Source organism: Lissotriton helveticus, chromosome 6 (genome assembly GCF_964261635.1).
Source record: "Lissotriton helveticus chromosome 6, aLisHel1.1, whole genome shotgun sequence".
Classification (NCBI taxonomy): Eukaryota; Metazoa; Chordata; class Amphibia; order Caudata; family Salamandridae; genus Lissotriton; species Lissotriton helveticus.
The window spans coordinates 255740041-255761696 of record NC_136067.1 but is presented as its reverse complement, the minus strand read 5'-3'; the positions used below and the strand labels follow the sequence as shown (position 1 = coordinate 255761696).

General features: G+C 47.6%; 2 protein-coding genes across 4 annotated transcripts in view; one reads left to right on the top strand and one right to left on the bottom strand.

Moving 5' to 3' along the window:
- Positions 1–7313, bottom strand: part of PFN4 (profilin family member 4) — a 108876-nt gene extending 101563 nt beyond the window's left edge. Inside the window, exon 1 of one of the 2 annotated variants that reach the window (XM_078646762.1) lies at positions 7248–7313. The gene's annotated coding sequence lies outside the window, so the exon portion shown is untranslated. Of the gene's footprint in view, positions 1–7231 lie in introns of both variants that reach the window. The other variant, XM_078646763.1, reaches the window with a different exon arrangement.
- A 128-nt stretch (positions 7314–7441) lies between these two features.
- Positions 7442–21656, top strand: part of LOC144761320 (protein FAM228B-like) — a 223841-nt gene continuing 209626 nt past the window's right edge. For both annotated transcript variants that reach the window (XM_078646761.1, XM_078646760.1), the window contains exon 1: positions 7442–7577. The gene's annotated coding sequence lies outside the window, so the exon portion shown is untranslated. The remainder of the gene's footprint in view (positions 7578–21656) is intronic.

Genomic DNA, 21656 nt, shown 5'->3' with positions numbered 1-21656 from the left:
AAGACTGGGGCAGCTGACAACTGGTCAGCTCCCCCATCCCTCTAATCTGGTGTGATGATTACTGTCCAGTCCTAGAAAACTGGGATTTTATGCCTCAATGGATGCTCCTTCCTTCATCCCGACCCCCTTACCGCTCGACAATCCTACTTGTGAGCTGGGTCTTCAAACTTCTAAGTAATAAGTGTTGGTTTTGTCATTTCTAATCCCTCCTCAACCACAGCCCAATGTCAAGAGCTTGGGAATCAGAGTAGAATAAACTAAAGATGGACAACCTGGTCTCCGCAGTTCACTCCTCCTGCACTTCTATATGTGCAAGCTTAGATCGCTTTTCCCTATTTCCTCCATCGAAGGCAGAAGATCAGCTACAGCTGCCACCATAGGCACTAGATTAGATTGTTTTAATGCGTCATAACTTAGTGTAAACACATCACTGCTAAGGAGACTTCAATCATAGCTATTTTGGCTTCCCATTCATAGTAGGGTTCGTTTCAATACACTCCGTTTAGTCTGGCTGGTAAAGACCCCTCCTTTCTTGTTGATAAAATAACCAGATAGCTGTCTTGTTGTGTGCTTCCTTCACCCTCACTCAATGTGTTGTTCTGACCGCGCTTTCACAAAATGTGTTTTGGAGGAAAATCCTTCTGGGTACTAGCCCCACAACTATGTTTACCATTGGAATGATAACTCATCTTCTCTCAACATTTTTTTAGAAAGAAACGTACGGCCCCTGCTCTTCTCTGAATAGTGTTTTCTAAAGCTATATCGTGTCTCATCTTAAATGTTAATGCCAATAGACTTAAGATGAATGTTCTGCTTAATAAATACACAAACTAAACTAATGTAGGCACATTACAAATCAGACAATTACTCTGCAGATATGTTGTAAAGCTCGTAGACTTAGGAATGAAACTGCACAGTCTCCAAGCCACCGAGCAATAGGAGGTCATAAGCCCTTTCCAAACACTTTTCTCATGCAATGCCTGGCTCCTTGAGAAACAAAATGGCCCAACTGTTGCTACCATACTGGACCTCCCTGGTAACTCCTCACTGATGCAAGGTGCTTTCCCAGACAGTTTAAAATCTGCCAGGCTTCTCATCCAGAAAAAGCCCGGGGCAGGCTAATGAACTGGCCAACTTTCTTCCGATGTCAACACTTCCCTTCCTAGGGAAGGTGTTAAAAAGCTGTGTAGCCTCTCAACTATCTCTCCATATCCAGGCAAACATTCTCCTTGATGTTTCCCAATTCAGATTTAGGTTGCAGCACAGAACGACCCTTCAACAACTGTGGATGATCCCACTGTTTATTTGACACGGGTGAATCCTGCCTAATGGTGCTTCTGGGCCTCTCAGCTGCCTTTGATACAGTAAACCAACCTGCTCTGATTAACATCCAGAAGGAATGGATGGGAATCAAAGGAACAGTGCTTAAGTGGTTTGAATTCTTTTACTGTAACCGTCCACAAACGGTGAAAATATGGAGTTAGGTCTCAAGAAAAAACATCCTAAAGCAAGGGGCTCCACAGGGCTTGATCCTTCCCCTAATTCTTTCTAATTTCTACCTTGAACCACTAGGTAAGAAAAAGAAAACCTGCACTGAAACTCTGTTGCTCATGACAACCACCAACATGAAGCTCCCGAGATGACTGTATCTTCACGCTACAGCAATGACGATCCACGATGCTAGACCTGCTCTTTGTACCAAAAGCCTCCTCCTCCTCATGGCATCCTTACGCGAGAACTTAACTGTGCACTGGACTTGAGAAAGTAACTTTTCAGCAGGACTAACCTGGTCTCTGTATCTGACTCATGCTCCATCGCAATTTTTATTTATTTTTATTATTTCAGGGCTGGAACTATCATTTAAAACGTTCTACCCTGGACATATTGCTACACAGCTTTGAGTAGGTTCGACATGGCTATTAAACTGTGAACACATGGCACTTTCATTTTAACACAACCATTTTAGGTCAACTGCCTTAGTGTAAAACCATAATGGTACAACTGCATTGTTTCTACAGCTAACTACACGACTGCACATCAATGATTCATGCTTTTTTCGGTTGAGAATTTTTTGTTGTATTTTTAAGTTGGTTCACGCGACCTTTTAAACTATTTAAATGCGTGTTTGTCATCACTTAATGCTGATGACGTCAGGTCCACCTGTGTCACAATGCTCGAAATCAAATGACCAGAGTGTGAGGTCAAAACAAGTGGATTTGTACTTCTCTTCTGAAAGAAAGACCTTCCTTTACAAATTATAAACACAATAAATGTATGCCCTATACCATGCTGAAATCATTCTGTGACCGATAATCAGCGCATATATTTCATATTCATGTGGACATGACAATGACTGATGCTGCCAGTCCTTAAAATCAGACCTTGACTAAAGTAATCTCAGAAATAATTCTTAGTAATGTAAGGGGAAAGTTAACGAGTCTGACTAATTGTAATTCGTCCTTTTTCTTACAGCGAGGGTGGGGGCTCGGCTCCGCCTTACACCAGAGTATGGCTCACAAAACTTCATCACCATAAACAACGTAGACATAAATAAAAGAGCATTACATTATTCGTTTCACTTTTTCGGAGTTTGATACAATCACTACCAAATGACGCATGTCTTAAAAAATATACCACGAAGCCGCCACAAACTAGGTGCTATAGACATCCTTAAAGATTAAAAATATTTACTACTGCTTTCAACGTAGTTATAGATATACTTCCCTATAAAGTTACGTGCTTGCTTAATTGCGCACGTTTGTGACTGTTGTGATATGTGTGATGTGCTTGCATGTATGTGCGAACGTGTGTATGCGCTCATCTGTGTGCATTGTATGTGAGATGACTTGTGTGCACGCTTGTGTGTACCTACATGTGTTTATGTGCGTGTGCATGTGGACATGTATGTGCACACACGTGCACTGCCCACGTGTGTGTGTACCTGCAAGGTACTTCTAGGGCTCGAATCCACAGTTTTAGGGAATTTGTAGACATTTGTGATAAGAATATTTAGAGTTTGTTATCTAGGATGTTCATTTCGTGCAATTTATCGTTGACAGTTCGTTTATTTCATCAACACTAATGCCCGGAAGAGGATAAGTGGAGTTTTAGGGTCGGCTGGGACTGCAAACCTTAGAGGTTTACAGTCCCAGAAGTATGTTTGCATCAGGTTTATGGCTTCACAATTTGTATAGACATTGGTGGACAACCTGTGAATAAGAGGCCTCTACTTGGAGCAGTGATTACAATCTCCTGTCTCACATGTAGGCGACAAATGTATTCTTTGTACTTCTGCACAGTGTATTTTTTTTAACATTCTGATTTGTGATAAAGTGAACTTCTCCTGAAAGTACTGACTGCAATCCTACATGTTTGAACGCTGTAACCTTTCTTCCACCATACAGTGTATATAGTTATTTACTTTGCTAAAGTGCTCCAATGTCCATTCAGACAATGCCCTGCAATAGAAAAAAACAAATAATCTGTATTTGCATTGCTCCCTTCATTTTCCCTCTTGCATCATATTTTCTTGTATTTATGACCTATCTATAAGTGCAGCGCTTTGATACCCTGATGGGTCATTTTCACACTTTATAAAACTCTGCAAATAAATAAATAAAATGTGTGTGCAAGTGAAGCGTGCATGTCTAGGTACATCTCAACATAGTCCGACCTACTTTAGTAGTGCCCACCTAGCTGCATAGCATCCAGCGATGCAACACTGTGGGTCAGCAGGCTGCTTGTAGGTGGCTGTCACCGCATCTGATTAATCACCCCAGTGAAACATGTCCAGCTACATTAGAGCTCCATGTATCTACCATAGTCCACATGGACCAGACTTTGTTCTGAGAGGGAATGGTGTCAGCAGTCACTGGCATTTACTCATAAAAAGGTAAAGATTTACTGCCATCAGAGGCAAGACGAAAGTGCACAAATCTGACCGATTTTTACCACAACGTCACATTTTGGGGAAACGTATTCCAGGGACGTCAGAGATATGATCAGCTTATTTGGAGAGGGATAATATGGAATCTTCTCTCAAATAAACTTTGAAAGAAGTCAATTGTAACTATTGATTTCTGAAATTAACTGTCAATCTCGGTTGGGTACAGATTATTCCTATCATCTTGTTGCTACGAGTTACATCATTAAGCAGTTCTGTGCAGCAGCAATATGTCCACAATAAAACTTTTCCATCAAGTCAGGGACTCAAGTGAAGTTTCCTTCTTTCATCATAACCAGAAGTGGTCAATGTCAGTCCAGAAAGGCAGAATCTATGGCAGACTTTCATGATATTGGCATTAATAACACTTATGATTCAGAACTTAGCTTTCCAAACACGTGTCCTCTTCCCATATTTACCTACTTTAAATTGTAAATATTTTTCATCTTTTGTTTCCGGAAAGATCGATTAAGTTTACCATACATTGCATTATTTATATACTGCTGTATATTTGATTTTTGTGGTCTGCTGCTTGCACACGTGGATACATTAATATAACTTTCACAATGGACTCCACTGCTGAGCATCAAAGGCCAGGCGCCTGGGATTTCCGGCACCAAAGTAGTTTACAGCCTGAGCCTCCTCCTGAGCCCAGTGGTTATTGCCTGACAAATGGACTGCAGCCGTATCAAAAGCAGGCTCTTCAGCCCCTTCCAAATGCAAGCAATAAATATAGACCATTTGTCAGAGCATAAACAGTAACACAGGGTCTGGTATCAGTTCAGATGGCATGAACATGCGGCCTCAGGCTTCAGTGTGCAGCAGTGTAAATAGGATTTGGAGAAAAAATGCCAGGAGGACCCAGCCTTGCCTTTGATGCACTAAATAAAATAAATAAATTAGTCTGCTCCTGTGACCAGGCGAAATAGCTTTATTGATTTCATAACTACACTTTCACAGCTGCTTTATTAACCTTCTTGCTTTCTCAAGTTTGCTTGAAAATGCACCATCTACCCACTCTTTTTTTTTAAATTTCCCGAAGGGACAATCCCCCTGCACCCTCAATATAATGGCTAGGCTTGCTCGCTCGCCACAGGGCACTTATCACAAACTTTTATTCCCCCACCACTTTCAAATGTCACCAGCTGCCACTGGTTTTATGATGTTTGTTATCTAGAAGGCACATTGTGTTCTCTTTCAAAGTGCTCTACTACCCTTGGGCTAAGTACGTGCTATAAAACACCACAAAACTAAAATATAAATAAATAAAGTGTGTGCAGTGTGTCTCTGTGAGTGCAGGGTGAGAGGAGAGACTTTGTGAGTGCTGGGTGAGAAATGTGTCTCTGTGAGTGCAGGTTAAGAAATGTGTCTCTGTGAGAGCAGAGTGAATGCCCTTGTGAGTGCAGGGTGCAGCACATTAAGGCGAGACCTGTTGGCATTGATGATGCTTGCTCCAAGTGTGGTGCACCTAAGGCCTCCTGCCAAAGTATGCCACATACGTTTTCAACCTGTACTTCACATGGCACTTTTAACTAAAACAAACAGAACGGGGTACAGAGCTTAACCAAGAGGAAGACATCTTACTGCGAACTTACATCATACATATACTAAATTGTGAGTGAATTGACAAACCAGGAAGCACCTCAACAAAATGAAATTCCAACCGTATAGATACAAAGAGAATGTGCATCAAAAACTGTACATATGTTGGTAAAGGAGATGGCAGAATTTGTTAGCAATTGTTACTTATCAATTTTCATTGGAAGGGAATGAGAGCCAATTTAAATAGGAGGGAGTTGTAAAGTGAAGTTATGCATAGAAAGAAGGTAGACAACACGCATATAGAGCATGGAACGGTCAGGGAAGAAGCCCTCCCCCCCTATCCGTTGTTAGGTTAACTTGGCAAGATATACACCCAGTGGTCGAAGTGGGAGGGGGTGAGGGGGGAGTCTGAGGGGTGCGGCTTGCCCATAATTTTCTAATTTAAGAAAAAGAGTTCTCCTACTTTTTTTATGAAAAGGCAACCATCCTGGTATGGTTAATTACGGTAACTGAAATGCTTCAACTGAAGTGTAAGGCAGGGACTCTCATGTGCTGTGAAACCAAGGGAAGTGCAGACAGAAGGCTTCTTGCCAAGGTGCCTGCTGCCTGATAGAAATGTGAATGTGCGCAACTGGTTAATCTGCATATGTAAAGCTCCTTGAAGCAGGTATTGGCTTTATTTGAAGGAATCACTGGGAGCTTTCTGATGGCACACACAGGGCCGGTTCTATGATTTGCGAGGCCCTGGGCTAAAAGTGAATGCGCGAGGTCCCTCTAATTTACTTAAGGGAATGCGCGAGGCCCCTCTAATTTACTTAAGTGACCATATTCAGAGACACCGCAGGAGGCCCATTGTACAGGATTTTACCGCCCCCACAGTTTTAACTTTCCGCCCACAAGCAATTCTCACACCTCCAGCCTGATAGGTGTAAGAATTGCATGTGGGCTATGAGTTAACACTGTGGGGGCGCTAAAACCCTGTACAATGGGACTCCTGCAGTGTCTCTGAATGGGTCTACTTGCAATTGGGACAAGGGTAAGCGTCTCCCTCCCCTAGGCCTCCAGACACCATCCCTGAGAGGCCCAGGGAGGGGACCCCTTCCATAGACCCTAATTGCAAGGAGACAGTGAAACAACAGGGCACATGATCGGTTCGGGCCCCATGCTAGTGGGCTGAGTGCGAGTCCCTGGGCAGCTGCCCATGCCTAGCGCCAGCCCTGGACACACATTTAGTTTTTGGAGAGGTATTGTAAGAGAACTACCAGCTAAGATGTGAAGTGTGTACTTTTAAACAATTAAATGTTTTTAATGCACTATGTACAGTCTCCTAAAATCTATATTTTGGAAACACTTTTTCGCTTAAACCTTTTTGCTCATTTTTAAGCAGCCTATCTTATATTGTGTAAAAATCAGACGTAAAATAAGACTTACATGTTCACCAGCCAGGATTCAGTTATGTGGCTCTCTGGTGCAGTGCATTAACAGAGGTTTCATAATGTACGATAGTGCGTTTTCCCACTGACGAACACAACTTCCATTTAATTTGTATTTAAGCTATGTGTTATTTTATATCTAGTTACCTGAAGGGGAAGGATCGTAAAAAGTGACAGAATATGTTGGTTTCTTTAAAGCACGCCTTTGACCACGCCCCCCTAAGCTCACTCACCCCTCCCACTCTCCCTAGCGCCGGGCATCACAGTTCTCATACTTTTTTAAAATGCACTTCGACCCTCTGTTTACACCTACCCCAAAAGTCTCTCACCTGCCCAGGTTAACTTCTGAATCCCCTGTGACCTCGACCTACAACTAGCCCCGTCGACACACGGCCAGCCAATCGACGCCTTCAGATCATTCCTCACTCAATGATAGGCTTGAAACGTAATAAGAATCCCGCCCTACGCTGGCATCGGAATCAGCCAATTGGGTGGCAGCCCTGCTTCTCAGCAGCGTAGTCCGGAAAGGGGGGGAGCAAGACCCATTGCTATGGTCACCAAACAACCAAATGACGCTTGGTGGGTCCTGCTGACAGGATTCAGGGGGAGGCCCTTTCCGGCCCGCGAGAGCAGCATCAGGCCTGGCACGGGCTCAGCGGGTGAGTACAGAAAAGTGTCATATCTGTGGCATGGTGTCTGACATGTTTGATAAACCTGTTTTGTGCGTCTGTGTAGCCGAGGAGCAGCTGAAAAATTCCCACCACATTCAATTCACCGCAAACCGGGACGTGGTGTGTATACCGAGCTGGAGCAGACCCAGGCTTTGCGTCAAAATGATCACCCCTCCCTCCCCACCTCCCGTTCACCGACCTGTCTGCCCTCCTTCAGCTGTGCCCCCACTTTAATTATTCACCAATTATTCATTGTACGTGCCCTTTGTCTCCTTACGTGCACATATGTTGTTCAAAACAACTTGTTTTGCCCTTATTCACACTCAGTTGTTGCCCCTTTCATCCTCAATTCATAACTCTTTTGTGTCATTTTAAAACATCCAAAGCTGATTTGGACTTGACGTTTCGGGTTTATAAATGTAAGTAGGGGATTAAAAGTCCCAGCCTGAAAAATGTTGTTTTCTGACAAAAAACAGAATTGACTGAGGTGTCACCGTACATACCAACATTTGTTAACAGAAAGGAACATTTTATGGCAAAAAATGGGTTACTGAAATGACTGCATAACTTGCATTGAAGTGGAGGAGGGTTTAAGTAGGAGAACGATAATGCATTTTTTAGGTTAAAAAATTGGAATTTTCCATTATTATTCGTGGAAGAGTCAGAAGTCAGAAGCCGGGTTTGATATTTATTAATTCTATTTATATATCAAATGCATCTTTTCTTTTAACTCATCTTCCTTTGGAGGCTGCCACTTACCTGTCAATTTCATCACCTGCTTTAAAAAACATACTACATACGTTTCCCACAGATTAAAACGAAGTCACCCGTTTGACATCTTCCTTTCTGCCAAAAATGTTCGCTTTCATTAATTTCAGTTCAGATTTCAGCTACCACAAGCACTTGATTTCACCCCAATTAAGACTCAGTCGGCTGAGAAGGATAGATGTCACACATGAAATAGGACTACGCGGCAGCTATGCATTATTCACTCTGGCTCTTACCTTCTTTCATTAATTACACTTCCCTGCAACCTCGTGTCATTTTCTCCTACCTTTGCCCTTCGTGATATTATTGTTAGTAACCCATGTCCACTGTGCATTATTCACATCTACCTGTACCACCCAATGCGATCAGTAATACCAACCTGTACCCTCTGTGTCATTATCCACATTGGTGTTGTCATCTAGATTCATGCAGTCGAGACACCAGATTTCCAGTAGTAGGCTTTTACCTTAAAAATCATTATCCATTGTTATTCCCGTTTGTTCAAGTGAAGCAAACCTCGACTACAACTCCGAAAACGACTCCCTTGCCCTACTGCTTCACATGGACAAAATCTGCCTCAAAGTCCATAAATCATGATCATAGGACTTGGTTATTTGGTTTATGCTAGTGGTAAATTTTAGGGATGTCAGCCTTTTGCACGTGTACATAAGAAACTATTGGTGAACAATAAGTGTTCGGGGCAGATTAATACATTGGTTATGAGTTATATATTATGCTAAGTAAGGCCACACTTGATGCCTAGAGTGCACACTATGCTATAAATGGCCACCTTGATAGTTAAGCTCTGTCCAGTTTCTTTTTTTTTTTTTTATTCCGTAATTTTTTATTGAAAATAAAGAGCATATTTACATGGTACTGGGTGAAAACACATGGGGAAAGAGAAAGGAGAAAAAGCGCGGGGGGGGGGGAGTTGTCAAGCATTGTATACATTGGCTTAATTAGTTTGGCTCTTGACAGTCCATTCTGCCATTTGTTACATCTTCTTCTCTCCTTCATGCGCGTTCCAGTTTCCCCCATGTCTCTTTGCCTCCGGCATGGTTATTTTCCCGCCCCCCTGGTGATGTGAGGAGATAGAAGATCCAAAGAAAAGAAAAAGAGACGCAGGCATATTATGTTGTTGAGTAGGTGCATGTGTGCGTTCGGTAGTATTGTCTGGTCTGAGTGTTTAGGGTGGCTTGTGAGAGGACAAGTAGTTGTCTAGTGACAGTCCAGTTTCAATGTATTTTATTCATGTTTGATTAAAATCATGACATTTATGGATCCATGAATGGAGTGGCCAGGACATGGAAGACGGTGGACGCCTGAGCGCTCAACTACACTCCGGCCCATCAATAATCCTGAGGGCGTGATCCGCTGGAGGGGTGGCAGTGGCCCCGGACCATACATCTGCTATTCGGGCACCTCGTTGCTGCAGCAGGCAGCTAATCGGAACCCCCAGGGACAACTGCATGGATGACGAATGAAAAGGTTGAGACAGGCCGCAGATGAGCCCGGGCCTCCTCGTGGCGAGCCGCCCAGGGGCGAGACCCGACTCAGAGGTGAAGCCTTGGGTAGTGCTCCCTCTGCACTCCTGCCTGCCCACCCGAAGAAGTAGATGAGCCGACACCCTGTGGGGGAAACATAATAGTGATCTGGCAGCCCCTGCTCTGAAGTGTGAGGGCTGCTGCTGCAGGAGCCGGGAGAGGGCACGCGGCTGCAGGGTTGTGTATGCAATGCCAGAGGCCTACGAGTCACTTCTGTACAGAGCCCCAAGACAGCGGCTGCTTCAGGAGTTGTTCAGGTTGTGTGGAGACGACCGCAGAGGGAGAAGACTACAAGGCTGTCATCGTCCTCTAGCGAACGTTGTACAGAGAGGGCCCCATGTGCCCCTGTGGAGGGGCGCGGAGGTAAAGGTAGGTGGTACTGCCTTTGGAGCCTGCCGGGGAGAATATGTGGAGGTCTTGACCGCCTTGATTGCATGGAGGGAGCTCTAGTCAAAGGAGGGAGAATAGCACGGATGCTCTGGGAACATTGGCAACGTATCTCGACCCCGGTTTGCAACCAGGGAGAACCTGGACCAGTCGCTTGTTGACTAGGGCTGGGACAGGGCTTCTGCCTGGGGCCACCATCGAGCCCAGGTTTTTCACCTCCTCGAGAGCTGAGCGACTGTTGAGAGTGTGCCCCATGGGCGGACAGGTGGTGCCAGGTTGGGCACCAACGGTGAGAGTACCACAGCAGTGAGACCCTGAGACCCGTGTTGGAGAACTGTTGAGATGCAGACACCACAGAGGGCATTGAATGTGACAACAGAGATACACTGTTCTGGCGCTGGGCCAACTCACGCTGTGCCTACTACTGCGAGACAGAAGCAGTCACGCGAGATCAGTTGGCTGTGAAATGGTAGGCCTGGTTCGGCGTCCCCACACTGGGAATGTGAGTGTCGGACAAGGCCATAATGGACAAACTGCGAACTAAACAGGGGGCACGCCCCTGAAGGGGCATGAGCCCTCTCAGGCTGCCATGGGAACGGAGACAGAAGGACCTGGAGCTGCAGACCAATCATTCCATACGCTCCTGGATAAGGTGCTGGCAGCCATTGCGGACACAAAAGCCACTCTGCAACAGAACATTGGGGCAGTATATGTTGGGCTGGTCCTCCTGCAGGAGGAACACCACAAGCTAGTGGATAGAATGAAGGAAGTAGAACTGACAGTAGAGGTGCTGCATCCAGAATAATCGGCCACGTCCCGCAGGCATGACGACTTGACCGTCAGGGTGTCGATACTTGAACGCAGAGCTGAAGACACAGAATGCCGGTACCATCAGAATAACATAAGAGTAGTGGGTGTCTCGGAGGGAGTGGAGGGCACAGACACGGTAACCTTTCTTGAGAGTTGGCTTCAGACCACAGTGGCCCTGGGATTACTCACACAGTTCTTTACCCTGGAGAGAGCCCACTGGGTGCCGTCACACCAGCTGGCACCGGTGGTGATGAGGCTCCTGTACTATAGAGACCGGGATATTAGTTCGGCTGGATGACACCAAAGAGGCCCAGGAATCCGTGAGGAACCTGCTCAGGTTCACGGTCAACTGTATGACTAACAATCTGTTGAAAGTGAATGCTGACAAAACGGAGGTGTTGGTGATCAGTAACAAAGAGGACCCCTGGAGCGATCTGTATTGGCCTCCAGAATTAGGAACCACTCCGTCTCCTGGCTCTGTAGTAAAAAGCCTAGGACTAAGAATCGACACAGATCTCTCAATGGCCCCTCAAGTCTCTGCTGTCGTCGGTTCCTGCATTGGTGTGCTGAGGCAATTACAAAAATTAGTCCCTATCCTATCTGCCTCCTCCTTGCAGTCAATCGTATCTGCCACAGTCATCTCAAGAATTGACTATGGCAATGCCTTGTATCTTGGCCTGCCACAGAAGCTGTTAAGGAAGCTGCAGGTAATACAGAATGATGCAGCCAGGCTGGTTCATTCTTTGCCCAGAAACTCGCACGCAACCCCCCTGCTTCAGAACTTGCACTGGCTCCCAGTGAAATTCCGAGTCCAGTTCAAATGTCTCTGTGTGGCTCACAAGGCACTTTTTGGGAAAGCCCCAGACTACATCAAAGAACGTTTGAAGAGGTATATTCCTGGGAGACCCTTGCGCTCTGAAAAAATTTCCAATCTGTTTCAACCTCGGTTCAAATTAAAAACCAAAGGAGGGAGGGCCTTGTCTGTGCTTCTCCCACAATTGTGGAATGTTCTCCCGCCCACCTTGAAGGAGGAATCACAGCTTCTACCCTTCAGAAAGAAATTAAAAACTTATCTTTTTAGACAGGCCTTTATTACAGTCTAGGCGGTAGAATAGCTGAGGGTTTATGGGCATCAGTGTGTTATGTTCTTCTGTTAAGCGCTTAGAGACCGGCGGTGATAGGCGCTATATAAACACTTCTTAACATAACATAACATAACATATTATAATCCACAATGCTCGCACCAATGGTCCATATGTGATAGACAATAGCAAGTTATCGATATTCGCTATCTTACTGCAAAGGCATAGACTCAAAGGGCCTCATTCCTGGAAGCGAAGAAAGCGCTATGAGAGGAAGGTATGCAGTACTACTTAATGTTCCTGGCCAAGCTTCTCATAAACCTGGATGGTACAACACACTTATATGACTTCCTGGAGGTAGAATGGTCTTAGTTGGAGGCGTACAAGACAGGCACGCCACCCCCACAGCCGCGGAGTAGCCCGCGGCGGCGACTAGACAGAATCGGAGGAGATTGCAGCAATCTGCCTGGAGGGCGACATTGCAGAAACTCAACTCGTCTCAGACTGCAAAGGCAAGACAAGCAGCTCTACAGGCAGTTGATGAGGTTATGTCGACCCAGACAGCGAAAGGAGGCAACGACGGGTCCTCTGACCATAAAACAGGACAATAGGACACAGGGGACTCAGTCCAAAGTAAGGCAGTGTTCCATGTGGTGATCACGAGGTTGGTGAATGAACTGTTAACTCCTTCTCAAGAGACTTGGATCCATCGGGTGGTAAGATGGGAAACAGGAGATCCCTTTTTTCCTGCCCCTCTGGGGGTGGGCAGAGATGCTTGGGGGGGGGGCAGCTTCGTGGTTGTTGGTACAGAGATCACTGTACTTATGCTATAGGGCGTTGACATCCTCCTGGTCTGGAGCCACGGACTGGACTCTGGCCACTATTGATTTTGGGTAGTGGGCTGGAAGGGAAGACCCAGGTACATTGTTACATAGGCTACCACCAATCAGTTTACCCATGCCTGGATACCAGGGAATGCCATCTACTATCAATCAATCACAAGTTTGTTAAGCGCAACTACTCACCCACAAGGGTCACAAGGTGCTGGGGGGTGGGTGGCACATCTCCAGGATGATCACTGTGATTTGTCGAAGAGACAGATCTTGAGTGTCGGGTACACCACAAGTTTACCTGTTTCTTGCAGAGAGATCTCGCAGAGACGACACGAGCTATCGCCCCCGTGCCCACCTTACCCCAATCTAGAGTTGATAATAAACTAGGATGAAGATGGGAGTGTGGAAGGTAGTTAAAAATGGCTAGATGATGTATGAAAGGCCAGTAGAGGACGTCCCTCTTTTCGGAGTAACCGTGGACACAAACTAGACAGGGAGACAAGGGAATACCTATTATAATCAGCACAGACAAACCATCATCCTGTTACGAACATACACTCATGCGGAAGTTAGCGGTTTACCTCATAACTGGACATAATAAGATCTGTAGCCATCTTTGAAATAAACAAATAGCGCTCCTGCGCAATATGCACCACAGTAACTAGCGCTCCTGCGCAAGGTACAACAAATCAACCAGCGCTCCTCTGCAACAAAAGAAGAACCCAAAAATAAGCTCTCCAGTGCGGTGTGGCAATGTCAAAAGTAAACACAAAGTAAGCGCTCCTGCGCGATGTGGTAAAGTCATAGGTAAAAACAAAACAAGTGCTCCAGCGCGATGAGGCAGAGTCAAGGGCAAAACACAAAGCAATCGCTTCTGCGCGATGAGGCAGAGTCAAGGGCAAAACACAAAGCAAGTGCTCCTGCGCAATGAGGCCTAGTCAAGGGCAAAACACAACGCAAGCGCTCCTGCGCGATGAGACAGAGTCAAGGGCAAAACACAAAGCATGCGCTCCTGCGCGGCGAGGCAAGGATTAAATACAAGAAAGACGAGCAGCGCTACTGCGCTGCTCGAAAATACCTGAAAGGGCGTCCTGGAACGAAGAATGCGTCTAATCAGGCACGGGCGTCAATACGAAGCGCCGAGCCGGGAGGAACCGCTGACGTTATGCGGATTCTCCCGGAAGCGCTAGTGATGTTGCGGCGGTACCGGCAATGGAACTGGACCGCTAACAGCTAGCAACCCGGAAGCGAGGAGACTCGCTTCCACATGAGCAATGTTTCATGCGCAACAGGCACACAGGTGATAGGGGAAGGGGAGCTTCCTGACGAACCATGTCAGCACCCCCACCCAAAACAGAACCCCCACCCGCAACAGCAGACTCATACAGGGGTGGCAGGGTGAGGGCTGAGCGGGTGACTAACATGGAAGGCGCAAACCAACCGGGAAGCGTGGCAAACGTGAGACAGGGGCTCCCAGGACCTATCCTCCGGGCCATAACCCTTCAAGTCTATCAGGTAAAAGAACCTCCCCCTGGTACGACGGGAACCAAGTATAGCCCAGACCTCGTACTCAATGTGATCATCCCTAAGAACTGGAGAAGGAGGAGAAGACACATTGCACTCGGGGTGAATGGCATGCAGAAGGGAGACATGGAAGATAGGGTATATTTTAATCTGAGGAGGCAACAAGAGCTTCATGGACACATGGTTGATCACCTTCTCAATCACATAAGGTTCCACAAAACTGGGCAGCAGTTTCTTTGGGCCGTGCACGTTGAGGTTCCGAATTGAGAGCCACACCCTGTCTCCCTTCGTGTAGGTGGGTTCCTTCTTCCTGCAATCGTCCACGTACTGTTTGTAGTACTCTTTTGCCTTGGCTAGCTCAAACCGGGCCTGCTGCCAGAGTGTGCAAAGCCTGGCATGGTATGCCTGAACCGTGGGCAAGGGACTGTTCCGTGGTTCTTCCCATGGCATAGTCCTGGGATGTTTGTCCTAGAGGCAGTAGAAGAGAGACATACCAATGGCAGAATGCTTGTTGTTGTTATAAGCAAATTCCACCATCCACAGTACTTCAGCCCATTCAGCAACGGAGATACTGCTCCATGGTGTGGTTTGTTCTCTCGGCTTGACCGTCGGTCTGAGGGTGGAACGCTAATGACAAACGAACATCCAAGTCCATGGCAGTGCACGCCTCATTCCAGAAGCGAGACACTAACTGCGGACCCCGGTCTGTTATCACCACAGACAGTATGCCATGCAGTCGTACCACATTTTGCAGGAAAACTACTGCCAGTTCGGCTGCCGAAGGTAACTTCTTGAGTGGTACAAAATGAGCCATTTTCGTGAGGTGGTCCACTATGGTAAGGACAGTAGTGTACCCTGAAGCAGTGGCTGGCAATTCTACTACAAAATCCATGGAAATGGTGTGCCAGAGATGGAGAGGAACAGGAATGGGATGTAACAGCCCAACGGATGGCCCTGACATGTTCTTTCCCTGGGCACATATGGCACAACGCGCAATATGGGCCCTGGTGTCGTCTTCCAATGTGGGCCACCAGAAAGGTCTCTGTAATAGTTCCACGGTTTTGTGATAGCCCGGATGGTTGGACAGAACATGGTTGTGACACATATACAGGGCCTGCTGTTGGCAGGCTACCAGAAGAAGGTAGTACTTGTCTTCTTTGTACAAGAACCCGTTCTGTGTGGTTACACCCTTGTGGTACTCTACCAAGGAAGTCGGATCGGTCTGTGTTATGTCGTCATGGAGTTGGGAGAGGAAATCAGAAGACAGAACAACACCCCTGAAACACTGTCCTGGAATGATGAGTAACGGCTCAGCGGCGGACACAGAGTCGTCGGTGTCCTCTAGGCGGGATATCCCGTCGGCCTTGGCGTTCTCCTTTCCTGGTCGGTACGTGATGCAGGAGTCGTATTTATTAAAAACAGAGTCCATCATAGTTGTCTGGGTGTGAGGGCACAGGCCGAGCAAAGGAATTGCAGGTTCCTGTGATCCTTATAGATAGTTACGGGATGTTTGGCTTCTTTCAGGTAGTGGCGCCACTCTTCGAATGCTGTCTTGATGGCCAGGACCTCTCGGTCTGAAATGGTGTAGTTGCGTTCCAGCGTCCCTTTGTGACAACACTCCTTCCAGAGCGTCCTGTGAGGCATCGGCCCCCACTGTAAATGGTTGTTTGGAGTCGGGGTGCCTCAGAACGGGAGCTGTGGTGAATTTTCTTTTCAGCTCCTGAAAGGCGTGCTTGGCTTCCGAATCCCAGCAGAATTGGACCCCCTTGCGCGGCAAGGGAGTGATGGAAGTGACAATCCTGGAGAAGCCTGTGATGAAGCAGCGGTAATAGTTGGCAAATCCCAAAAACCTCTGGACGTGCCTCACGGTGGTGGGAGATGGCCAGTGCAAGATAGCTTCTACCTTCTTGTTGTCCAATTGGATACCAGCAGGAGTGATAACATGTCCCAGGAACTCGACAGTCTTGGTATGAAAGATGCTTTTCTCCAGTTTGACGTACAAACCATGTCGTCCTAGTTGGAGGAGGGCGCGTACATGTTGGATGTGGTCTGCCATGTTATTCGAAGAGGCCAAATTTGAACCGGTATGCTGCTTTCCATTCGTCACCCTTCCGGACTCTGACTAGATGGTAAGACCCCTGAGGTCTAGTTTGGTGAAAATTGAGGCGTTTTCACCTGGTCCAGCGGGTTGGAAATCAGAGGCAGTGGGTACCTATTTTTGATAGTAATGGCGTTCATCGCCCTGAAGTCTATACATGTTCTGAGATCCCCCTCCTTCTTGGCCACGAAGAAAAGAGGAGACGATACAGGGTACCTCGAATGGCGTATGAACCCATTACTTAAGTATTCATCCAGGTAGGAGCGGAGGTGCTCGTTCTCCTTTGCGGTGAGGGAGTATATCCGGCTACAAGGAAGCGTGGAGCCAGGGATCAGATCGATCCTGCAGTTGAACAAACGGTGAGGAAGAAGGGTATTGGCTCCCTTCTTGTCGAACACTGCCACCAGGTCAAGGTATGCTTCTGGTACGTTGTCCAGTGTTGTCATGCCCATTCCTGTCAGGGGTAGGGTGTGGGCCTGTATGGCACGCACACAGGAGGAGCCGGTCAGTTTATAACAGGAGGTGCTACAGCAGGCCAAATCCAAGACCAGGATTCCGGATGCCCAGTCTATCCGTGGGTTGTGGCGCACCAACCACGGAAGGCCCAAAATCACTTGAAACTGGGGTGCATCAATAACGTCGAAGGCAATGGTTTCCGTGTGTTCGTTCTCAAATGACATAACCATGTCCTATGTCTGGTACTGGATAAGGCCGGAGGTGAGATCAGTACTGTCCACTGCTTTCACTGTCTCTGGTTTCGTCTTCAGTACCATGGCCATACCCAGGTCTTTCATATACTGGGTGTCGAGGAAGTTGCCGGTGGCTCCTGAATCGAGAAAGGCGGTTACCTGCCAAACCTGACCTCTCCAGGCCCGTAGGACCACCTCAACACCCAGGTGGTGTCTGCCACTGAACAAGGCAGGGGTCGTTGTCTTGCTGGACGAAGAACCCAGTAGCTGGACCCCACAACCTACTGGGTTTCTCCGTTTCCCGCCTTACCCTACTTGGATACTGGCAGTACAAATGGTCTTCTTCCTTTGGCTCGGGAAGGCTTTCCTGGGCATTCCATGATGAAGTGTCCTGTACTTACCGCAGCACAGGCACTGGTTCTGTTTTCTCCTCTTCTCTCTTTCCCTGTTAGTGAGAGGTCCCCGTACACCACCGTTCTGCATTGGTTCAGGTACGTTGCTGGAAAGAGCCAGCTCTTCCTTCGTTTTGTCCTTGAAGGACAGGAACCGGTTATTGCCTCCTTTGGTTCTCTCATTCCTTCGCTCCTGTATCCTATAGTTTACTTTGACCACCAGATCTATGAAAGGACCTATTTCATCCGGGGATCAGGCATCTGTGAAATGAGGTTCATCGCGTAAATCCCTGTAAAACACGGATACTTTCTTGGTCTCGGGCCGACGGGCTTCTATGATGAGTCTACTGAAGGTCGTGATGTAATGGAGCAGGTCGGTGTTGTCTTGTTTCAGATTGCAGTTTGTTGTCCGTGGCTTGAACAAAGGTGTGACGGGCTAACATCCGCCGCAGTGCTTCCTTGAAAACCGGCAGGTTGTACAACATGGGGTTGTGGTTGTCCACCAGGGAGATGGACCATTGAGCGGCGTCGCCACCCATGTAGGAGAGGATGAAGGTGATCTTGGAAGCATCGTCCGGAAAGGTGGTTGCTCTAGCCATGAAATGCAGGTGGCACTGGTGAAGAAAGATACTGTATTTGGTGCTATCACCATAAAAGCGTTCGGGGGGAGCAAGTTGTACGGGATGGGGAGCTATTACATGTATGGCATTCTCTTGTTGTGTAGTAGAGGAGGTGCCCCCAAAGGTGAACAAGGGAGGACTTAGCAGCCCCTCCTGCCTAACTCTAGCAGAGGGAGAAGGACCCCAGGGACCTGTAACCCCAGCCGCCATCTGACCCTGTAAGGCGTCATGTCTTGGAGCAAGCTGAGGTTTTCTGCCTGTTTGTTTGCAAGCACAGCTGCTATGTCTTGCAGAGTGATCTCGGGATCACTCATGTCGTCCGGGCGAGATGATTAAACTTGGGCTTCGTATACTGTCGGGTACCCCACAAGTTTACCTGTTTCTTGCGGAGAGATCTTGCAGAGACTACACGAGCTATCGCCCCTGCGCCCACCTTACCCCAATCTAGAGTTGATAATAAACGAGCATGAAGATGGGAGTGGGGAAGGTAGTTAAAAATGGCTAGATTACATCTGAAAGGCCAGTAGAGGACTTCCCTCTGTTCGGAGTAATCGTAGACACCAACTAGACAGGGAGACAAGGGAATACCTATTATAATCAGCACAGACAAACCATCATCCTGTCACTAACATACACTCATGCGGAAGTTAGCGGTTTACCTCATAACTGGACATCTTTGAAATAAACAAATAGTGCTCCTGCGCAATATGCACCACAGTAACTAGCTCTCCTGCACAAGGTACAAGGTACAACAAATCAACCAGCGCTCCTGCGCAACAAAAGAAGAACCCACAAATAAGCGCTCCAGCGCGGTGTGGCAATGTCAAAAGTAAACACAAAGTAAGTGCTCCTGCGCGATGTGGTAAAGTCATAGGTAGAAACAAAACAAGCGCTCCAGTGCGGCGTGGTAATGTTAAGGCAAGCTCTTAAACAAGCGCTCCTGCGCGATAAGACAGAGTCAAGGGCAAAACACAAAGCAAGCGCTTCTGCGAGATGAGGCCAAGTCAAGGGCAAAACACAAAGCATGCGCTCCTGCGAGGCAACTATTAAATACAAGAAAGACGAGCAGCGCTCCTGTGCTGTCCGAAAATATCTGAAAGGGTATCCTGGAATGAAGAAGGCGTCAAATCAGGCACGGGCATCAATACGAAACGCCGAGCCGGGAGGAACCACTGAAGTTGTGCGGATTCCCCCCAGAAGCGCTAGTGACGGCGCGGCGGTTCCGGCAATGGAAGCTGGACCGCTAACCACCAGAAACCCGGAAGCGAGGAGACTCGCTTCCTCATGAGCAATGTTTCATGCGCAACAAGCACACAGGTGATAGGGGAAGGGGAGCTTTCTGACGAACCATGACATTGAGGTTCTTCAGGAACTTGGAGAGTGTTGGTGTCTGTCGGACGTGGAGAGGGAGGGTGTTCCAAGCCCTGGCCGCAAGGAGGGAGAAGAAACGGCCACCTGTTCTGGTCTTCTTGATGCGAGACTGTGTTGCAAGTGAGAGCTGGGCTGAGCAGAGGGATCTTTGGGATGTGTTGGGTGCGTGGATTAATGCTTTTGTTTCACAGGTTTGGGTGGTCAGCTGTTCCGAGGCTGCCCTGGGGATGGGGAGTTATTTGTTTGGGGTGTTTGGCGATTGTCCAGGAGACCTTTACTGTAGAGTGGGTTGGTTTGGGGGTGGGGTTGGAGGGTTGAGGGGGTCCAAGCCCACAACCATGTAGAGTGTAAGACAATTGTATTATGAGGTGAAAATGTTATCCTGGAATGTGAGAGAGATGGGATCAGCTGCAAAGCACCATAAATTCAATAGCTACATTACTAGGGTGGCACACATAGTGATGTTGCTGGAGATCCATCTCACGTCAGATGAGGGGGCCTGGTTGAGACATAGGGGGTAAGGTCAACTGTACTCCACCTCCTATTCTGCATTTTTGAGGGGTGCCCTATTGTGGATCAGGTCCGGCACGCCTTTCGAGGTGGAGGATTCGCTGATCGATCCTGAAGGTCGATATGTACTTGTGCGAGGCAGGTTACTGGGTAGCGTGCTCACACTAGGAAGTATTTAGGCCCTGAATCAGGATCAGCTGAAGTATCTTAGGAACCTGTTTATCCCCCTCTCATCTATAGGTATGAACGGCCTTCTTATTTGGGGAGACTTTAACTGCGGCAATGGATATAGAGCTTGACAGGTCAACGCCTCCAATGCATGGCACGCTGGTCTCCAAGATAACAAGAGGGTTCAGGGAATGACTGGAACAATGGGAACTCATTGATATTTTGAGTGTACAACATGGGCTATTGTTAGACTACTCTTACTACTTTCATCTATAGAGCCTACACACCAGATTAGATATGTTTCTATGTTCGGCTCACGTAGGCCCCACCATGATGTGTATCGAATATTTGGAGTGCACACCATGTAACCCCAACCCATTACAACTGTGTTTTCGCTTTCTGGCAGAAGCCACGGTGACGCCACCTGGCTCCTTAACCATGCATTTTTGAAGATAAGTGCTTTAGGGACTCTCTACAGACAGCGGTTTCGGAATATTTTCAGCTTAATTAGAGACGACCACCTCTAGGATGGTAGAGTGGGAAGCCTTTAAGGTGGTGGTGAGGGGGCACTGTTTGGGACAGACGATGAGGTTCAGAAATGAACTGATGGAAGAGCGCACCACGCTAGAGAGCGACCTTCATGGCCGGGGCAACAGACCGTCGAACGACACTGAGACCCATAACTCATGGGAAGATATGATAGGGCGTACAACAAGGCCTTGGAATGGCCGACATGCTTGGATTTGTGCGAATACTAGGCACAAGTGCATAAGGGGGTGGGCAGGGCGGGTAGATTGCTGGCATGGTTGGAGTGCCCTGAAACCAGGGGCTCACCCATTACTCTGATCATGTCCGCAGAAGGGACAGTGCTGCACTCACCTAGGGACATAAATGAGGCATTTTATGTTTACTATGAGACATTGTACGGACCACTGCAACCACAGCCATGGGACACTATGACTGAATTGCTAGCACCCCTGGAATTGAGATCGCTGGACACCGCATTGAGGGAGGGACTAGGGGGACCGGTTACAGCTCAGGAAGTTAAATGTTAAATGTTGTATACTTGTAAAGCGCACAGCTGCCCCAGCAAAGGGGCGTCCCGGCGCTGTATACCGCTGGGGAACCCGTCCTGGCTTTCCCCGTGGGATGGTCCCTACTGGGAATCCCCAAGGTGGAGCCAGGCATCCCCGGCGTTGATGGGGCCGTTGTGGAGATTAGGCAAGCTAATGCCCAGAGTTACCGAGTGGGACCCCAGGTTAGAGTAGGCA